This window comes from Paramisgurnus dabryanus, chromosome 11, assembly GCF_030506205.2.
Source record: "Paramisgurnus dabryanus chromosome 11, PD_genome_1.1, whole genome shotgun sequence".
In the NCBI taxonomy this organism is placed as follows: Eukaryota; Metazoa; Chordata; class Actinopteri; order Cypriniformes; family Cobitidae; genus Paramisgurnus; species Paramisgurnus dabryanus.
In genome coordinates this window covers 4,298,744-4,319,187 of record NC_133347.1, presented here as the reverse complement: position 1 = coordinate 4,319,187, position 20,444 = coordinate 4,298,744, and the positions used below count along the sequence as shown (strand labels likewise).

General features: G+C 37.0%; 1 long non-coding RNA gene across 1 annotated transcript; it reads right to left on the bottom strand.

The window, feature by feature from the left end:
• Nucleotides 1-2,404: 2,404 nt before the first annotated feature.
• LOC135729966 (uncharacterized) lies at nucleotides 2,405-5,516 on the bottom strand. The gene is made up of 4 exons (XR_010525822.1): nucleotides 5,420-5,516; nucleotides 4,418-4,495; nucleotides 3,604-3,681; nucleotides 2,405-3,158 (listed from the first exon to the last, which is right to left on the bottom strand). It is a non-coding gene; the product is annotated as an uncharacterized lncRNA (long non-coding RNA).
• Nucleotides 5,517-20,444: the final 14,928 nt, after the last annotated feature.

Genomic DNA, 20,444 nt, shown 5'->3' with positions numbered 1-20,444 from the left:
AAAGCAACACTGTTAAAATATTTGTAGAAATGACAGTATTACTGGCAGCTGTTTGCCAGTAATTTACTGTAGATTTAAATGTGTTATTTCTGGCAACAGTTTGTTCCAAGTTAAATGAACATTAAACATTAACAAGTCTTTATCTTGACAGAATAAAACTATAAAATAACAGCCTCATGCAAAGCATTCTGGGAACCAGATATCCTTTTTTGTTTTTTCCTTCAGATTTTGGTTCCCAGAATGCTTTGCATGATGCTGTTTTTTATTTTGTAAAGATAAAGACTTGATAATGTTTAATGTTCATTTAACTTTGAACAAACTGTTGCTAGTAAATAACATACATTAAAATCTACAGTAAGTTACTGGCAAACAGCTGCATAACTACAACAAACTTTTTTACAGTGAAGCATCTGTAATGCTTAAAAAAAGTTTTAGGTAGCCTAATGCAGTCTTTCAAATTTCAACTTGATACTGAAGTAGTACTGATACTTTTAACATCCATAATGAATTTTGGCATTCATGTTCCTGTCTTTATGAATCTTCCAGGTGTTTGTAAGGCTTGCAATGAGATAATATAGGTTCAGTTACTAATCTGGCAGCACACGGGTACGAAGAACAATACCCACATGTTATAACTTTATTGCAAGTCACCGCTCAGTTCTTTATTGCATCCTGGAAATGCGGCCCCCCTAGTGTATACGCAACTGCCAAAGTGAGAGATGTTTACAAGTTTTATTTCTCAGAAAGAAAAAGCCTTATAAATCCATAATGCATACAAAAAATTTGTCATCCATAGCCCCAGGACAAAAGTAGGAGGGTTTGGATGAAATTGGAGTGTCAGGCGGACACACTCTATTGGAATGACACGCCCCGCAGCTACTGTCCCACAATGCAACCTGTTTGCCTCATAGGGGTGGTATTACCTATTCATCAGAGCAGTCAGGTTACTTGCTATGCAAATCGAATGCTAAAACATCCAGTCGCTCGCCGCAGTTCCCAGAACTTTTTATTCGCTCCGGCTCAACCTCCGAGGTTTTCTTTGAATTCTAAATTGTTGCGCCGTATTCCCCTCTGTTCAGCGACGCATATACTTGATAGCTTGATGAATCATCCAGAATGCTTTGTTTAAGTTTAGCGTGCCTCGCGTCGAGGCGCAAACATTAATAATAATAAGATTGTGCTAAACTTCCCGTTCGGAAACGCCTTCCTCCTGCTTCGTCCTTAATCTTGTCCTCTGGAATTCCGGTCCCAGTGTTTACCTCGCCGAACGGGGGTTTTAAAAGAGCGAGGCTCAAGTATGCATTAATGTGAGAGCTTCAAACACTTGGCAGATATCTGAATCATTGTGATATCACCCTGGGAGAAAATTTGATGCTGTCACACTAGTCCAATCTAAGCAGGAGATTTGCAGCATGAAATTCCTTCCATTGCCGAGATTGCTACTTGACGGAGAGTGCCGCTCTGCCTGACATTTACCCAAGCTGTATTTTTAAAGATGAGTTGTTTTTTTCCACATAGATCAATGCTGTCATGACTCTGTGAGAGAGATCGACATCACCTAATGTTCATCATGCTAACCGCTGCTATTTCGCGCCGTTGTGCGAATAGTGTGATTTCTCCATTGTTGTTTTCGATGGGGCCGGCTATAGGACAAGAGGTATGAGAGGGTGTTCTGGGGTTAGATGCATTATTTATGCTGTAAGTTGAACTGTTATGGTCACAGTTATTGTGTTTGTTGTGGTTTCTGGAGCTGGAACAAACCCAAAACCCCTAGAAGTTCTGTCTTTTGTATCCTCAAACCATGTGCTACACCTTTCATCGCCCTGCGAAACTTTTCAAAGAGACGTATAGTTTGACAGGTATTTCTCATACATTTGTTATTTAAAGCCGCTCTGAGTTGAGAGATTTGCCGTGTGTAGATCAGTGGTACTCAAACGGGGGCCCGTGAGATGGTGCCAGGAGGGCCCCAGTTTTACGACAACATCTAAAAAACATTCATTTATCATGAATTCTGTGTAATTAAACCTAAAAAATAAGGTTTCTAACCAAAAGCACTACACACTAAAAACTCCTGGGTCAAAAACAACCCATAATGGGTTATTTTTGACCCAACTCCTGGGTTAAAAAGGGACCAACTAATTTCTGGGTTATTTCAACCCAGAAAAATGGGTTATTCTTTTTGACCCAACTTCTGGGTTAAATACCTGACCCAACTTCTGGGTTAAAATAACCCAAAATTGTAGTTAATATAACCCAACTTCTGGGTCAAAAGAACAACCCCAATATCTGGGTGGGAAAAACCCAGAAATTAGTAGATCCTTTTTAACCAAAGGTCAAAGATAACCTAAATTGTGTAACTATGCCACTATGCCTTATTTCAGAAAAGAAAAATTCAGACACTTCAAGCAGTTTTAAATTTTTATTGGATTCAATTAAATTCTATATAAAAACGCACACTTGGACCTATTTATTTTAGGTCACACTGTAATAACATTAGAAAGGAAAAATAGAAAAATAAACAACTCTCAAACATTCTCTCTCAAACATTTGACAACATTCAATAATTGGATTGAACTTGAGGCTTTAAGTCTTCAAACATTGGTTGTGTGCAGCTTAAGATCTCCCAGAGGGGAACGGCTGCGATTGCTGAAGGTATTCCACCAGTGACAGCCGGTGACTTCTTTATTCGAGGACGCTCGATGCAAAGTTCGTCACAACATGTATGTAGCTTGTCATGTGTGTGGTTTGTAATTTCAAAATATGTGTTATGCGCTTTTAGAGATCGTGTGTGCATCACGTGTCATGTCAAAATAAGTGCCTGCTGCAGACGCGTCTAAAGGGTTTATGATAAAAGAGATGCTCGCGTTTGCCAGATACTCGCATAATCTCATGCGTAATAAGAGTTTACTGTTAAGGAAGTGTCTGGCGTGTATTTTAGGAACATGAGCGTCTCTTTTATCATAAACAGTTTTGACGCGTGTGCAGCAGGCACTTATTTTGACAAAACACGTGATGCACACAGGATCTCTCGACACACAGGACACATATTTTGGAAAAGGGAACCACACACGTGACAATCTGAACACTTATTTTGAATTAGCGCATCTTCGGATGAGCAGTTACGAGCCGCCACTGTATTCCACCATATTTGTTCCAACCTAAAACAGACAGAGACAGAAAGATATAAAGTGAATATTGTGTAGAAAGTAAATTGTAAGCAAGATAATAGACTACCAGTTTGTGTTAAAATGCTGATACTAACTGTACAAGGAAGCCAAATGAGCTGTGGTGCTTAATTGGTGTCTTCATTTTGAGTGGGTCATGAATGTGTACAAGAAAATGTGGGTTGAGAACCACTGAGTAATAAAACCTAACATCTTTAACTTAACTTTCTAGTCAGATTGCTACCTTAGATGGCATCGCCCAAAACTGAAATACAACTGCAAGGAACCTTGAAGTTGTTTTTTTAAACCAGGATTCACCCTTTAGCTTCCACATGAAACATGTCCCTTGTATAGCCTTCTTTCACATGAACAGTATAGTTATAGAATTAAGAATATTCTCTCTCAGAGTAGTGCTGAGAAACTGGTCCATTGTACTTACAGACATTTGGTGTATGAACGCTGTCCAGGACTCTTCAGTTGAATGCCGGATAGTCTTCTTCTTAACCCTGTAGATGGCCTGTAAATGATGACAGAATTTTCATTTTTGTGTGAACTATCCCTTTAAGCCATATTAAAGAAAAAGTTTTTCAATATTTTACTATGTTCTTACCTTAACTTAGATGAAATAATACATCCCTGTCTTTTTTCTATGCATGCAGTTCATCTTTGTACAGCGCGTTATTAATGCATTTAGCCTAGCCCCATTCATTCCTTAGGATCCAAACAGGGGTGAATTTAGAAGCCACCAAGCACTTCCATGTGTTCCCTATTTAAAGACTGTTACATGAGTAGTTACACGAGTAAATATTGTGGCACTAAATAATTTTTTAAGCTGATAAAAATGAGAACTATATTGTATGGCAGAAGCGCACTTATTTTGCAGCACTTCGACCTCTGGTGCAGTAACATCATCACTCATCACACTGATTTTGAAAAAGATGGGAGAGTTCACAGGAGTGATGTTACTGCACCAGAGGGCAAACTAAATAGGGAAAACATGGAAGTGTTTTGTTGCTTCTAAATTCATCCCTGTTTGGATCCTAAGGAATGAATGGGGCTAGACTAAATGCTCACACATTCACGACATGGTGTACACGATGTACTGCACGCATTGAAAAAGACAGGGATGTATTATTTCGTCTAAGTTGATGTAAAAACATAGTAAAATATTGAAAAACGGTGTAGTTTTCCTTTAAAGAAAATTTTTTAGTTATAGAGAGATGATATGAGGGCAATAAGAGTAAAAAGCTCACCTTAAAAATGTCTCTGTCAGCTCAAACAGCCGCCACTCAGTTAACTTATCAGTGACAAAGCTGTCCATTTAAAAAGACCTGGAGAAAACATATAGAGGTTAGCAACAATTTGAAGACTTGACCTGCTTCTTTAAATCTCACTACTTCAGCCAGTAGAGCACTGTATAATATTATAAGCATGGTGCAGCTGGTAAACATAACTCAAAGCAACGCAACGGTTGGTTTTGCCGGTTGTTGATGAGTAACAGCTGAGTGATGCTCACAACACGCTTAAGCAGCCACATCACAGGATAATAAGTGAACAGTGTCCCAGTGTCAAGTGAGCTAAAGTCCTTACCAGTGCCCGAGCCTGTGTACATGATAAACTGATTCACGACCTCGGGAGCTAGGGAACGAAGAGACACAGGGAGGGTACAGTATGTGTGTGTACCGGCGGCGCCATTTTGCGTCTGTCTGCGGCGCCGAGCGCCATGTACATAGTTTTAAATTTACACTTATTTGTCTCAAATTCATCGTTAATGTATATACAGACTTCACAATGTGCTGTAATGTACATTAAATTTTACATTCATTTACAGAAATCAGCTACTTTCATGAAAATTTGTTGATATTGGATTTTCAGGTGATATTCTAAATTAATTCAGTTTACGGACGCTCTGAGGTAAAGTGTTCGGACTGCAGACTCAGCAACGATTGTATTTAATTATACAGTACAATCATAACATAGTGCTGATATATCTTAATTCCATAATGTCCTTAAACATAACAATATTGCTGGACATAAACTGAGAAAGATACCTCGAGTGGTCTTACGGCGCGGCGCTTCTCGTCCGGTGTTCCCCGTCCGGTGTTCCCCCTTAACCCCCGACCCCCTTAACGTTGGACGAAGTCATAGCTGCCCTGTACTTATCGTATTTTACCGGTATTATAACAATGAGATAAGCAACGGGGACATGGACACAGAAAGTTTACGTTACACTGACACTTAAAATACTTGCTTACCTTGAATGCACAACTAAGAAGCCCAGGCCAAAACGGATCGAGCGCGCCGCGAACTCCTGTGGCAGTTATTTCAATCGACTGTTGTGAGAAAATTCCAGAACAGCGGGGGCGGGGCGTTAACCCAGAACATGGGTTAACCTTTGAAAAATAACCCAGAAACCCAAACAACCCAGGAATTGGGTCAAAATATTAGCCCTATAACCCAGAAAATGGTTACTCTCTGAAAAAATAACCCATAATTTTAACCCAACACAAATAACCCAGAATATGGGTTGATGAAATAACCCAGGAGTTTTTAGAGTGTACTTTGTATAATTTAATATGTTTTTTATTAAAATGGTATTAAACTTTTTATTAAACTTTTTTTGTCATAAATTTTCTTTGAGGGCGACGAAGGAATGCGCCATACACAGGGGGGGACCACTGGTGTAGATGTCCAATAGAAATCCAGAATTTTTAATAATGCAGAGATTGATGATCCAACCCAACGCTAATAATTTAATAATTTCATACGCAGAAATCACTAGTTAAAGCGTAACTAAACCCCTGGTCAGAGCCTGACTCCACCCACTGCAATATTTGAAAAATGCAAGAAAAGTGGGCAGATCCCAACGGAGATAGAGGGGACGAACTAAGTGTGTGGTGAGATCGTAACAAGGGCGTGGTGAGCTTGAACCTGCTTACATCACGAGTCATTTCTTGGACCCAACATCCAATAGGAAAATTCAACTGCAGTAGCCACCGTTCAACCTGAAGAGGGCAGCACTCAGACGTTTTTACACCATATATTGTAGTATTGAAACACTTTATATCCAAATGTCAAAAAACTTACTAAAATCAATGAACAGCACTAATAAAGCATCATTCTTACAGATCATTAACTAAAAAAAGTTGGTTTGGGGTTTAGTTACTCTTTAATATTATGCACAGTACATGTAAAAACAATTCTTAGTATTTTTGTCTTGTTTTCAGTAAAAATATCTAAAAATTCCTACATTAAGATGCTTTTATTGTTGAGCAAAACAACCCAAAAAAATAAGTCTAGTTTTTAGACAAAAAATACATAATTTAATTGATTTTGTGCATAAAACAAGCACATTATTTTTTGCATGTGCAAAAAATGACTTTCTAACTAATTATTTTTGTCTTGTTTTCAGTACAAATATCTAAAAATTCCTACATTAAGATGCTTTTATTGTTAAGCAAAACAACCCAAAAAAATAAGTCTAGTTTTTAGACAAAAAATACATAATTTAATTGATTTTGTGCATAAAACAAGCACATTATTTTTTGCATTTTGCATGTGCAAAAAATTACTTTCTAACTAAGTATTTTTGTCTTGTTTTCAGTACAAATATCTAAAAATTCTTAAATTAAGATTAAGTATTTTCTAAATAAGCAAAATGACCTAGAAAAAATAAGTTAAATTTTTATCAAAAATGTATCAAATTTAGGTGAATATGTGGATAAAACAAGCAAAAAAAAAAAAAATCTGCCAATAAAGTAAGCTAATTTGTCTTGATTTTTTCTTGAATTAAGTGTTTAAGAAAAGTTCAAAGATTTTTTGCTTACCCCAATGGCAGATATTTTTGCTTGTTTAATCCACAAATTCACCTAAATTTTATATATTTTTTGTCTTAAAACTAGACTTATTTTCTAAGGTTATTTTGCTCATCAAGAAAAGGCATCTTGACTTTAGAATTATTAGATATTTGTGCTTAAAACAATAAAAAAAAAAACTAACTAAGAAAGTCATTTTTTTTGCAGTGTGCGATTCCAGTAAATTTTTCTCACCCCATTGGCAGATATTTTGGCTTGTTTTAAGCACAATTTCTCTTACATTTGATATTTTTGGTCTAAAAACTCAAATTATTTTCTTAGGCCATTTTGCTCATAAAGAAAATGTATCTTGATTTAAAGGGACAATAAGTAGGATTTACCCCCATCTAGTGGTGCAATTGTATTTTGCATTCAAACGACAAGTGCTCCCTAGCGCCTCGCTTTTCCAAATGCGTGTTGCAACTACAGCAGCAGTTATGTACTCACTAATTTCCTTGTCCGTGTCAGCTGGTTCACGTGTTCTGAACGAAAACGCGTTCTGGAAACGGGTTGGTAGGCTAGTACTTTTTGTCCCTCTCTGCTATTATAGTTTATCAATATGGCGAAACGACATAAGGCCTCCTTGGGCTTACCCATTCAATGTAAGTAAATAGCAGAAATTCTAAACTTACAAATTAAAGTAAGTTCATTGGCAGAGGTCATTTGACACCAACTAGGACATTTATGAATAAAGACATTGATTTTGATAAAAACACTTAAAACCCTACTTACTGTCCCTTTAAGAATTTGTTGATATTTCTACTGAAAACAAGACAAAAATTTTAAGTAAGAAACTCATTTTTGCAGCGTAATAACCAAGGGAACCATCAAAGTCATTTTCTTGTGTTTTAATAGGGCATGTATTAAGTTAAATCCTGCCCTTTTTTATAAGGTATCATTAATATATTTGGACTGCATTTAAATATAGCTCTTTCAACAGACCCATGGCCATCCAGAGCACTTTACAAGTTGCCAACGGTGGTGTCAGCCATGCAAGGCGCCATCCAGCTCGTCTGGAGCAACTGGGGTTAGGTGTTTTGCTCATGGGCACCTTGACACTCGGTCAGGTGGAGCCAGGGATTGAACCACCAACCTTCCAGTTTGTAGACAACCTACATGAACCTGACCCACTGCCACCCCTATTTGACAGATTATAAAGGGCTGGTTAAGTCCGAATCAACTTTTTGTTCAAAAAACGCAACAGTACTGTGTGACCACTGCAGAACATCATGGGTTTGAACCCAGGAAACACACATGCTGAATAAATGTATACCTTGTAATGTTATTTAACTTGCTATGAATGAAAGCGTCTGCCAAATGCATAAATGGAAATGTAAATCTGACCTTAATTCTTGAAGGATGATTATATTCCTTAAGCCGCGAGCCTGCAGATGTCTCCGTATCATCTTTGGGTCAATAAAGGGTGGTTTTCCATACAGGGCTTATCCTAGTCCCAATGCATGTTTGAGCTACCTTAATTTAAAAACATCTTATTCTGACAAATCCTAAAATATATCAGTGCCATTGTTTTGTTTCAAGATGCACACCACCAGTATTAACACTAACAGTCCCTCCAGAAATACACGATTATGCGATCACATGATTCAACGCATAATCAGCCACACTGCAAAAATGACTTTCTTACTTAGTATTTTTGTCTTGTTTTCAGTAAAAATATCAAAAAATTCTTAAATTAAGATCTAGTTTTTAGACAAAAAATATAAACTTTAAGTAAATTAGTGCTTAAAACAAGCAAAAATATGCCAATGGAATAAGAAAAAAATTATTGAAAAAAGTTTACTTATTTCAAGAATTTTTTATTCCATTGGCAGATTTTTTTGCTTGTTTAAAGCACAAATTCGCTTAAAAAGCATTTTTTCAAATACGCTGCACTTTCGCCGCATAAATGGCATTTTCCACGTGCAAAATATGCGGAGCTTGCATGATTTCAAAATCCCCCCATTTTCGTAGCAAAAAGTCACATATAGCCTAGCAAAAAGTTGAAAAAGTTGATTTTACTTTACACGAGCGCAACCATGTCCCCATGTTGCCATGGGAACATTATGAAGTGACGTAATTACGCGACCGCGGTTTTTGCAAGTTCCTGCAGTTTTTGCACGTTCCCATAGTTTCATCACATGAAATTGCATAAATATCCCGCAATATAAAATTGTGCGGCAAGATTAAGGATTTTTGCCTGCAACAATCACAAAAAAACTCAGATTTTTTCTGGGAGGACTGACTTAAATTTCCTAATAGAGGACTCTAAAAATGTCAGCACAGAGTTTAATGGTAGTCATTGTTCCTGGGTCAGCCATATTATGTGTCAGCCATTGTATATTTCGCTATAAAATGCAGTGTTTTGACCTATTGAGATGCAACATACTGTAGTACATCCTAATGGGTCTGTGCCCTGATGGTACCCGAGATGTTTGGAGACAGTGATAAATAATACGACAGGTTTACAAATGATTAAAACTTTTGATTTGCTCTGCCTTTTTCTCATGATACTGGCTTGTTAAGATTCTTCAGAGCATGCCAAGCATTAGAAAAATCTAACTTTTGAACTCAAGCTTTTTGCCTTGTGGTTGTGGCTCCTATGGTGGTTATTTAAATCTTTTTGTTCCAAAGACTGGAACAAAAATGTATGAACTTAATAGTTTGGTCTGATTGTGTTTAAGTATGCTGCTGTATATAGGGATGCGAGACAGTTTCCAATATTTTGACCGCAACTAAAATGGATTAACACGTCAGCTGGACAGTTTTAAATCCCCGTCTGCCTCTCAGAACAGCATTGAGATACTGAAAGTCTAGACCTATTAAAATAGGATTCCCTCCAATTTCTTTGTGTTTCTTTTCTGGCTTTCTGCCCGTCTGGCACTGTGTGCATTTTGCTGTTTAAAGGTCGACTAAGTAATCTTTTTCCATTAAAAAGTTTTACACGTAAAGAAATAAATAGACCTGTAGTCTTTTATCACATCAGTATGAGATTTTTATCTGTCCTGTTATCCTCAACAATGCTTTCCTTGGCCAGCTGCATGATCTAAGGCAGGGGTGCCCAGACTATCTCCTGGAGGGCTGGTGTCCCGCTGAGTCCCATATCTAACAGACCTAAAGCAGATAATTTAGGTTTCATTAACACATACTAGAAACTTCCAGGCAGGTGTGCTGAGGCAAGTTGGAGCTAAACTCTGCAGGACACCAGCTCTCCACGACCGAGTTTGGGCACCTCTGATCTAAGGTATCATTTATGTTCATAGCACAAATGCTGCGAGTTGTATGAGTTATGTGCCAAAAGTTTACTACTTAGCCTTAGGGGGTTTGTTCAAGCCACATTCTCATTTTAGCTTTCTCAAAGGGTATCGGTCAGAGATGGGCAGTGTTTCAATTCCGAAGGAAAATAAGAAAAATTGCTCCATTTCGTTCTTTTTTGCAGCTAAGAAATCTTGGGGGTTTATTTCAGACAGAGTTTTAAGGGTTAGTCTCAAAAAGAGCCAGCTATAAACCTCAGAAATGTCATTAATACATACTGTAGCACTTTATTACATGCACATTGGAAACTCCTTAATGCTATACATATACAGTACATGGATGGTTAGCTATGTGCAGAATTTGACATTCATATTATAAAAAGATTTTGATCACAAAAAATGATTTTCAAGAAAAAAATTCTTAGTATTTTTGTTTTGTTTTCAGTACAAATATCTAAAAATTCTTAAATTAAGATGCTTTTTCTTGATGAGCAAAATGACCCAAGAAAATAAGTCTAGTTTTTAGACCAAAATTATCAAATTTAAGTGATTTTGTGCATAAAACAAGCAAAAAAATCTGCAAATGGGGCAAGCAATTTTTTTTTGAATTTATTGTTTAAGAAAAATGTTTAAGTTTTTTTGCTTACCCCATTGGCAATTTTTTTTGCTTTTTTTTTTGCACAAAAGCACTTAAATTTGATATTTTTGGTCTAAAAAATAGAATTATTTTCTTGGGTCGTTTTGCTCATTAAGAAAAAGCATCTTAATTAAAAATTTTCTTTAGATATTTTTACTGAAAACAAGACAATAATACTGAGAATTTTTTTTCTTGAAAATCATTTTTTTTTTGCAGTGTGGTGAGCAAAATGACCCAAGAAAATAAGTCTAGTTTTTAGGCCAAAAATATCAAATTTAAGTGATTTTGTGCATAAAACAAGCAAAAAAATCTGCCAATGGAGTAAGCAAACTTTTCTTGAATTTAGTGTTTAAGAAAAATGTTTAAGATTTTTTTGCTTACCCCATTGGCAATTTTTTTTGCTTGTTTTTTGCACAAAAGCACTTAAATTTTATATTTTTGGTCTAAAAACTAGACTTATTTTCTTGGGTCGTTTTGCTCATAAAGAAAAAGCATCTTAATTTAAAATTTTCTTTAGATATTTTTACTGAAAACAAGACAAAAATACTGAGAATTTTTTTCTTGAAAATCATTTTTTTTTTGCAGTGTGGTGAGCAAAACGACCCAAGAAAATACGTCTAGTTTTAAAGCCAAAAATCAAATTTAAGTGATTTTGTGCATAAAACAAGCAAAAAAATCTGCCAATGGAGTAAGCAAACTTTTCTTGAATTTAGTGTTTAAGAAAAATTTTCAAAAAAATTTTTGCTTACCCCACTGGCAGATTTTTTGCTTGTTTAATTCACAAAATCACTTAAATTTGATATTTTTTGGTCTAAAAACTAGACTTATTTACTTGGGTAGTTTTGCTCATCAAGAAAAAGCATTTTTTGATATACTGAAAACAAGACTGCACTGCAAAAAATGAATGTCTACTTAGTTTTTTTTTTGTCTTGTTTTCTAATATAAATATCTGAAAATTCTTAAATTGAGATACATTTACTTGGTAAGCAAGTGGCTTAATAAGTCTTGTTTTTTTAATAAATTATGAAAATCAAGAGATTTTTTACTTAAAACAAGTCAAAATATCTGCCAGTAAAGTAAAAAATAACTTAATTCCAGTTTCAACTTAATTCAATAAACTTAATTAAAGTACATTTTTCCTACTGCACTGGCAGATATTTTGACTTGTTTATTGAAAAAATTATGAAAATCAGGAAATTTTTTTTTACTTAAAACAAGATCTTAAGCCACTTGCTTACTAAGTAAATGTATCTCAATTAAAAATATATATTTATATTAGAAACAAGACAAACAACTAAGACATTCATTATTTTGCAGTGCAGTTTTGAACATCCTTTGTTTTCCTTTTTTTTTTTTTTTTGCTGCTGTTACTATAATATATTTTGTATATTTTTTTGTGGTAAAAGTGTAAAAACAATATTTTTGGTGTATTGATTACTATTAGCTACAGTAACCAGTTCTATTATCTAAAGTATTTTGTGGTAACCATGGTTTTACTACAGTAACCATTTTTTTGTTTGAACTTTAGTAAAACCATGTAAATTTTTGTAAGGGTAAATACAGGACCCCATCAATGCCCTAAATCACCATCATCACTTTTCAACACCCTGACAACCAAACACATGATGTTGGGGACTTTGAAGTATCTGGCACAGCTGTGTTAGGTTTAAAAACCTCATAATTTATAAGTCAATGAGAAACAATATTTGTAATTTCTAAAATTTGTGGAAGTCAAGCTGGATTGCTGTTGATTTCAATTACGCTTTGACACATTTTTGAGCCATTATGAGGTCAGTGATGCAATCTGGGTAATGTTGAGCGAGGTCGACTGTGGTCTTACGGATGACTAATTCACATTACAGCGCACGGCCTGAGTCTGACCCAATGTTGAGGATCAATCTGCCACTAAATTATTATAATTGAACCACAGCTTATTAACCATCTCACCGTGCCCTCTGGATATTAGATACATACACCACACTGGTAGTTATTGACTGGTGGGTCATAATGCAAACTTAATGAACAGTATTACAAATAACACTTTACAATAAGGCTCCATTTGTTAACTAGCTTACTGAACATGAACTAACAAAGATTAACAAATGTCATGTCAATTAATACATTTGTGTAAATGAGTAAGAACTTGTATAGTGAAATATTACCAATATAATAATATTTGACAGTTATATTTTCAGGATATGTTGTTAAATTTTGTGTTGGTTCAATATCAAATTTTGGTCATGAGGCAAAAAATGGCAGTGCTGTGGTTGGATAGTGCAGATTAAGGGGTGGTATTATCCCCTTCTGACGTCACAAAGGGAGCCAAATTTCAATGAGCTATTTTTTCACATGCTTGCAAAGAATGGTTTACCAAAACGAAATTACTGGGTTGTGCTTTTTCACATTTTCTAGGTTGATAGAAGCACCAGGGACCCAATTATAGCACTTAAGCATGATATGCCCCTTTAAGAGAACCAATTCTCTGGTGGAGGAGCTTTATACAGAGTCGAGTGAGAAAGTTATGGTGCAGTTGGTGTCAGGTTTAATTGACCCTTCGCTAAGCTACGCCTGAAAACCACCACAGGCCAATTGTGGTTTAGCAATCATAACTAGGCGCGGGAGATCTGCCAAGCTTTTGAGCAAGGAAAACATTCTGAAGCGTTGCACGTATCTGATACCCGGTATCCTTAAATTTTGGACAGAGTGGTGGATTTTTTTCCCTTCCGGAAACTAAAAACCCAAGGAGAGACGTACGTAGATCAAGCAGTGTGGAAGGCCTCATTCACAACTAAATCTCGACAGGATTAACAAAAAGACATATGTTTGCTCCAATGTAATAGCATGTTAATGTTAGCTAGCTAAGTCCGCACACCATAGTTTGGAAATGATGAGAATTCTTTGTTCATAATGCATATTTGAATGTAAAATAAGATGATTAAAGGCAAGACAGAGGCTGACTGACATACTCTAGCATTTTGTTCATATACGGCCTACTCCTGCGTACCCCAATCCGATCGCGGCTCTTCCAGTGTTAGTTCTGTAAGCGGGGAGAATGTTATCATTGCAAAGTTGTCAGGCGAATTTCTTGGGTTTATTCCATAAGACTTCATTATTATATTTGCTTACCCTGCTGTGCATGAACAAAGCTGTTCCTCAATTTGTGTGTTTCCCATTTGAATGGTCAGCGTATGATGTAGCTGCAGTTTCTATATCATGTATTGGATATATTCCTCGAATGCATAATGCAGTCCCATTTGTTCGCCAAAAAATACTAATTAATTGGGAATGTCTGACACGGGTGCATACATACTGTTATAGACTCACCAGGCGCGAAAGCTTGACAGGCGTAGCAACCGTAAGTAAGGAGGGTGGGGTTCGGCGAAGGGGTCAATTGTTGGTCAGAAATATGTTGTTTAATTGGAGATATTTTTTTCCGCCAGTTCAAGTAGACAGGACTTTGGTCTTGCATGACAGATTTAACTTCCCGGAGGCAATGCAAACGTTGCCTAGTGGCACGACTTCCTGAAGGGGACTTTGCTATTAATAAGGATTTACTCTTACATGCAATAAAGCCACAGTAATTGTCTTGTATTGAGTTGCCCACAAGTTTCAAGGTAAAAGCATAACAACACTGAAAAAAAATATTCATTCAATTTACTCAATTTTTTTAATATAAGTGGTCCCAATCAATTTATTTAAGCTACATTTAAACAAAACATTTGAAATACAAAACAAAACAAAAAAATTTGTTTAAATGTAGCTTAAATAAATTGATTGCAACCGCTTACCTAAAAAATTGAGTAAACTGAATGAATCATTTTTTTCAGTATTGTTATGCTTTTACCTTGAAACTTGTGGGCAACTCAATACAAGACAATACTGTGGCTTTACTGCATGTAAGAGTAAATCCTTATTAATAGCAAAGCTTATTTGGATAATTAGCTGACACTTTTATCCAAAGCGATTTGCTATATATGTCAGAGGTCGCACGCCTCTGGAGCAACTAGGGGTTAAGTGTCTTGCTCAGGGACACAATGGTGTGTCACAGTGGATTAGAACCTGGGTCTCTCACACCAAAGGCAAGTGTCTTATCCACTGCGCCATCACCACCCCTTTTAGTTTAGAGTACATATGAATTTGTTTCACTGTATTTGAAAATATGATTAATACTATTACCCATGCCGGGTAAAAATTGGACAGAACACACCGCTGGGTTTAAATTGACTCAATGCTGGGTTAAAAATAACCAGCATTGCTCAATTATAACCAAGCTGCATGTTCTGTCCAATTTTTACCCAGCATGGGTTAAAAAATAGCCCAGCCATTTTTAGAGTGTATATGCACATTTCACCTAGACACATGCTTATAATTGTCAAGAAATATGCGGGCATGGACAGCAAAAACAAGGACATGGTCAGAAACAAAACAGAACTAGTCAAATGAAAACATATCTAGCTGGAGAAAAGGCAGATGATGAATTATGTAAGGGATCCCTAAGGTAAAGCTAGGAAACGTCTTTTATTATTTTTTTACACATCATCCCCTCAAAAGTCTCACTTTTAAATCATACCTGACATCCTGGTTTGTCATCGACTTGGGGAGACAAACCTGTGTTGTAGACGGGTGACCTGCAGACCTCCAACCTTTGCAGATAAACAGCACTAGGGGAGCATGATGCTGTTGGTCTTCAGGGAAACGGAAATCATGTAGACAAAGCAGACCTGAAAGCCTGTTGTTGTTTGATGAATGAGTGGCCTGGCAAAGGAAGCACTCCTGCAGCTGAAGTTAATGAGAAATATCTTACAGTACTAAAGCAAAGTCCACTTCTTTACCAACATTATATGCACTCGAAGCACTTTAACAATACATCTTCCTGTGCTCAGTCCAATTTTTGAAGTGTTATAAATCAGTATTTTATGACTGGAATAGACAAACAAACATCCTGTCGAATGGAAAGCTTGATCATGAAAGATCAACGTATTCATGCAAACAGATCATTTGAAGCGTAGCGCTATATGGCCACAGAAGTGTGCTCACATCACTATATTTGTTTTATTTATTGTTAGTCTTGTGCAATAAAAAATCCACCTAAAGACAGATGTTATGAGAACACTGCTGTTTTTGCCGGAAATATTTCATTAAAGTAAATAGACAATTGAAAAAGAGAAAGTGAGGCCAACCCCAGGCATACAGATAGAGAGAGGACACACATCATCACAATTACGCCCAAGAGCAAAGAGAACTGAACCGTCTTTTCTCTTAAACCTTTATGGCAGAGCCGCTGGAGGGAAAATCTGTGCCTGGGAAGTCACTCAGAAGCTAAAGAGACACAAAGAGTAAATAATTGTGAGCTAAGGCAGCAGTGTTCATTTTAAACACAGGTGAAAGACAAAAGGACGATTGCCGTGAGACAATGTTATGGTTTCAATTGGCCGGGCAGCTTTGTCATCTGTTTCTTTTATTTCTTTAATAAAAAAAGTCAAAGAGAAGGGCTGTGTCATGTGTAGTCCCTAGTTTCTATTTAATTTCTGTCTATGTCACCTCATAAAAAAACCCCAATATTATCTTAAATTAAAATTAAAAAATAATCTACACTTTAAAGTTTTTTTAAACAAATAAATACATTTTTGAGTTCAAAACTTTGTGGGTTGCGGCAATGTGGTTGCCAAGGTGTTCTGGGTTGCTTTTTCTACATGCATTGTTAAGTAATATAGTTGCAACGTCCATTTAAAGGTGCTCTAAGCGAATTGACGCATTTTAGACCATAAAACATTTTTTGTCACATACAGCAAACATCTCCTCACTATCTGCTTGCTGCCTGTCCGCTGATCAAACTGTAAAAAAACGCGATCTCTGTAGACAGCCCAGGCTTCACAAACGGCAATAACAACACAGTGGCCAAACCTAGCACCACAAAACAAAACAAAGTGTTCCAGCCAATAAACCACCAAAAGGATTTGGGGTGGGGGTTGGGCGCGTTTATGAAAGCACGGAAGGGAGGGGGAGGAGTTAGCTACGCTCCGTCTGTTTGAAAACAATTCAAACGTCAACAAAAACTAACGTCTCGCAGATTCGCTTACAACGCCTTTAAATCTAGTTTAACCAATCTTGTGTTTCCCCAAACCATCGTTCTACATTTTCTTAAACACTTAATTCAAGAAAACTGGAAGAAAATTTTGTTTACCCCCATTGGCAGAATTTTTTGCTTGTTTTAGACACAAATTCACTTAAATTGTATATTTTTTGTCTAATGCGGCATTAACAACAGATTCGGGAGAGGCGGCAAGCACGAGTAATTTACATGTTAAGTCAATGCAAAGACACGAATAGGCATCCTACAGCGCGGTAGATTGAGCTTTGCCGTGGGAAACGCGCCAGTTGGAAAACTTTGGTGGATATTCGCGCAGTTTTAACCAATCAGGAGCTTGCTCTAGTAGTGACAGGGAGTGAGCGGAGTCACAGAAGTCCCTCCCATGACACGAATTTCTGTGTTAATATATCTCGAATGACTAGAATTTCACGCACGCCTTTTACGCGCACCTTTTACACGAAAAATGTTCAAGCGTCTTACTACACATGAATAGCGCGTTTTTGCTGCCTCTACCGCGGCTGGTGTGAACGCACAGTAAAAACTACACTTTTTTTAGGTCGTTCTGATCTTGATTTAAGTATTTTTAGATATTTGTACTGAAAACAACACAAAAATACTAAGAAAGTCTTTTTTTGCAGTTTAGTGTGTCGCCCCCAAAGAAAATCCATGAAGTTATTAAATAAACTCAAATTTACAATTTGAATAAACAAAACATATTAAATTATACAATGTACTGCTGTTGATTAGTAGCCTTATTTTTCTGAGGTTTTAATTACAAAAAATTATGATAAATTAATGTATTTAAAAAAATGTCATACCTGGGGCCCCCTTGCACAAAAAAGGCCCGCCCCCCAGTTTGAGACTGCTGTATACCAAGGCATTGTTTGCCGGTTTCAATTGTGTTCAATGGCTGGTGGGTTTTGTCCGAATTGAGCGCTGACACTTGCCGTTTATTCTGCGTTTAGTGCCGAGCGGCCAGCTTTGAAAAATATTCAACTTGGGACGAAACACTCAGTTCGTCAATGTCACTTTTCACTTAGCCGTTTAATCACAGTGGAGATGGGCGGGATAAAAACCACAACAACTAACCGGCACATCGTACAATGTCTGAAAAACAAAACAGAAGTTTAACAGCAACCAACACACTGAATAAACGCTGGCATGCTTTCAGCCATGTTTAACATTTTATATTCTAGTTTGTAGATATGTGACATTTACGTATTGCTTTTAAACCCGTTACATAACAGATAGATTTCAGAAAGAACCTAATGATTGAACTTGGTCTGTAGATAGAGCTGGATTTGTTTACCTTATTGTCAGCCAAGTGAAAAATATAAGTTTGATTCTTAAGAAAGTAACGGCACTTTTTCAGTGAAGCCACACAGTATGAGGTGTCATTTATGTACGCAGCAAATAGAAACAACAGCTTTACTTTCGTAGGTATGTTGCGTCCGGCCCCAGCTGGAGTTTATCATCACTGTTTCTCATGCTGTTATCTATATTCATACTGTCCATTTCTTTTACTGATGTATTTGAAATGCCTAGAGCTCTGCATTTACCACAAACCCTCATTATTTCCTTTTCAAAGAGAAAATGTTGCATGTAGTGTAACTTCTGTACAGAGGTGCTCTTTTTGTTATATATAAATTCAGTAAGATTAATAATATCTGCAGGGAGGGTTAGATCAACTGTACTGGCGAAATTATGGAACCTCTGCACTTCAACCTCAGAGCTAAATGAGGGCAAGGTACTGACCGCAGATCAGTTGGCGCTGCTTGAAGAAGGCAACCGGGCACAAATTGTCTGAGAAATATATATTGTGTATTTTAATGAGGTTGTATAGGCTATCTTTGCTCCAGGCTCATGTGAATATCATGTTCACTATCTCTACATTGCAGTTGTGAAGAAGACGACGGTGCACTACGTTGAATTGTCAGCGTCTTTAATGTGACGTTGTCTGTTGACTGTGGACCATCTCTGGGATTTGATTTCTTCCGGGCTTTGATGTATAGAAAGCCTCCCTATCCCTCACCGAGAGCTATAGCCCTTCGTAATGAAGATGTTAGTGTGCCAAAACATAGCAAGATCAATGCAAAATCCCCAGCAGCGCATTCAAATTCAAATGCTGAGTTTGGCTCCCAGGAAATATCTGTAAGAGATGTTTCTTTCACCAGACAAACTGTTTTTATATGCATATTTCGTCTACATTCAAGGCTTATGCATACACACTTTTGGCAAAGACACATGGCTGCGGCTCTTTCGAACGGCACACAGCATATTTTTTATGCAATATATACTTTGTATACTATAGGCACAGTATGCAGATGGGACAAGAATATAGCATGTAGTTTATCATTGCATATAGATACTATTAAAGACGTTCCAGTCTGAACATATAGCCTGTGTGTAGAAAGTATTAAATGTTTTTCAGAATTTACATCACCTATAAAAGCATATGACAGTATTTGATTTGCAGGTCAAGAAAAACTGATAACTAAGGGGGCATGCACACCAAAGCTTTTACGCCGGCGGCCGGTGTATGTTTTCAATTGATTCCAATGGAAACTTTGCGTTTTTCAAATTAACCAGCAGCTAGCATTTTTTCCATGCTGAAAACCGGCGCTCGGCGCTGAGCATTGAGAGTTGAAAGAGATTCAGCTTTGGGTGAAAAGCTCCGCTCGTCAATGTCAGAACGGATCTCAATGCAGTCCTCACATGCACAAAAAAAGTAAAAAAAAAACAATTCATAAGAACAATCTTTTAGATTTTTTTGGTGAAATAAGAGTGACATCCTTCTGACATTTCCTGTTACACTTAACCTGATACTAACCAACTCATTTTATTTTTGCCCTAGTGGGACTGTAAATGGCCGAGCCACTTAACTGAAAAATTCATCATCCTCCCTAAAGCTTCCTCATGTCGTTCTCATTCAAGGCTTAGACAGGTTAGGACAGAAATTTCAATTGCCATTGAAACTATAAGTCACTCAGCGGGGAGTGTGTGCTGTCTTCAGCTGTACACGGATCTTGGAGAAAAGGTCGACAAAGGCAGCGTGTGTAAGAGAAACGACGCCTGCGGACTCTAAACGACGCTTTGTGTGTGCTTCATTGTTCCATTGAGCAGTGTTGTAATAAATCAATGTCGAGAAAATCCTCCTGAGCTTTCCATATTATGGAGGATGTCTGACATTACATTTGTATGTGTCTGTGTGTGTGCGCGATGTGTTGTACATGAGGAAAGTAACTTCTTATTGCCGGGGCTTTCGGATTGGAATCGGAGCCAATGATGAGCAGCTCCAGTATGAGGATCTGCGGCGCAGCGAGACTTTTCCCAGTGGGTTGGACTTCCAAATTTGCATAGTAAGTAAATATTAAACATTTGTAAATGGAGGAAATTGTCAGGCTGGCCTATAAAAGCCTCTGTTGCTGTTCCTGGTATACTGTAGGT